At 43.2% G+C, this 1964-nt stretch overlaps 1 protein-coding gene across 9 annotated transcripts in view; it reads right to left on the bottom strand.

Moving 5' to 3' along the window:
• THRB (thyroid hormone receptor beta) overlaps window positions 1-1964 on the bottom strand; it is a 157140-nt gene that overhangs the window by 8359 nt on the left and 146817 nt on the right. The window lies entirely within an intron of this gene.

The following is a 1964-nucleotide window of genomic DNA, read 5'->3' as shown; positions in this document are numbered from 1 at the left end:
TCGCTACACAACGACAATCCCACTGTTTGGCAGCAGAGACTGAAGGAGGGAAAGAAACAGAGTTAAAAAAATTTAAAACGAGAACAGATGTGTGAGAGGAACCATGAAGAGATACTGGAATAAGCAATGGCAGTGAAAAAAGGGACATGAAAGAAAGGAAGAGAGAAGGGAGAAGAAAAGAAATGAAAAAAATTTCAAACCTCTAAACAGAAGGAAGAATAGTAGAAAAGAAACAAAAAACAGTAGAGAAGATATTTTGTGATGCGTCAGCTGTTTTATTAGTGAACCATTAAGTGAATGAGGATTTCTCTTTCTACTTGATCCTTCTTAAAACTTCCTTATGATAGTGGTGGTCTGACTATGCCTATCCTTCACCTGCTTCCCTAATTCTGAAGGATACATGAGACACCTGTTTCACAGATGCCAGGCCTCAGGTCTTATCAGCCAGTAGCAGGAGTTACCAGAGGAAGGAGGCTTGAACATCAGTTCTACTCTCAACTGTGCAGGTTTTAATGCTACCTACACTCATCACCTGAGTGTTGCTACAAGACCATCTTCCAGAAGTGGGGTCAACAAATGTGACTGAAACTCTGCCATGTGTTGTCCTTTCCTCTCTCTCTGCAGGGAGCAAAAGCACAAGGCAGGAACCTGAGGTGCTCACCTCTGCAGGACACATGTGCAATGCAGCACCGTGGAACTCAGCTGAGCTGAGCTAACTCCAAGGGTGTTTACACAGCTTCATCCACTGTGGAACCTCTGCAGCCTTGACATTTGAAACTCACATGAAACTTATTACATGCTCCTCAATCTTCATCTTCTAAGCAGAAAGAAAAGCAGGAAGGAAACAACAGCAGAAATGCTGAGAAGTAAATGAAGTTTTTCTTATACTTTGATTACTCTGGGACTGGATTCTTGTTTTGAGGCAAGGGCCAATGGATGCACACAAACTAAGCTGGGCACTCACAGTGCTTTGCTGGCTTCTGCATGTGTCCAAAGATGTGAAAAAGAAGGAATAATAGCCATGAAAATGTAAGTGGCCATGGATGTTCCTTGTCATGTCCCCCTTTCACAGAGATTTACTACATTCTCAGACAGCTTCTGGAATTATGAACTGAGTTAATGTTTAAATGCTCTGCAGGTCCTATGGAAAAAATGAGGGGTTTTTCTCATAAAAAAATCCACAGCCCACAGAGTATGATTTTTAACCCATAAAGATATGGGTTAAAAATCATAATGGAAACAAAGTAAACAGGAGGGTACCCCTTCAAAAAGGAGCAAACATTTGTCATTTTCTTCATGCTACAGCAAGTGCTATGTGACAACTTGGAGGACAGCTGTCCTACTCCTTTGTGTTCATGAGCTGTCCCTCACCCTGCCATCAGATCTTGCTGTATATGGGCAGGTGTCAGGTTTACACAGTGGCTCAGCTGAAAACAAAGCCTGTCCAGCTGAGCCACATAACATACAGAGGTCATGCTCAGTGATGCCTGGACTTCTTCATCCATGCTTCCTGCCTAGCTCTGACACAAGTGGGCCCATGGTAGCCAGGAGGGGTAGGAGATGTCAGATGGGCACTGAAGTCTGTGTGTGACTGGCAAAGCTTTCTAAATTAAAAAGACTACCTTGGTATGTCACTGCAATTTCCCACCAACAAGTGTCAGATCAGAGGAGACAGATTCCCTCAGATGCTAAATGCTGCAGGGGCCTCATGATCTATGGACATATTCCTTGTATTTTAAAATCTTCATGCTTGGCTACTATTTCATGCTTCCTTGACTTGATGGCGCCAATGTAGAGGCTGACCAGGGTGAGATATTTACACTATGACAACTATTGATATTTACCTCTTCTTGTTCTGTATGTGCCAGAGGACATACATAGCTCTCCCTGACTGACCTTAAAGAAAAGCTGCCAGCCACAGCAGAGTAGAAAGTAATTGCTGCCTTACTCTTCCTTCCTGGTCG

This window comes from Corvus brachyrhynchos, unplaced genomic scaffold (assembly GCF_000691975.1).
Source record: "Corvus brachyrhynchos isolate BGI_N302 unplaced genomic scaffold, ASM69197v1 scaffold53, whole genome shotgun sequence".
Classification (NCBI taxonomy): domain Eukaryota; kingdom Metazoa; phylum Chordata; class Aves; order Passeriformes; family Corvidae; genus Corvus; species Corvus brachyrhynchos.
The sequence above is the reverse complement of the archived record's forward strand: the minus strand, read 5'-3'. Positions and strand labels throughout refer to the sequence as shown.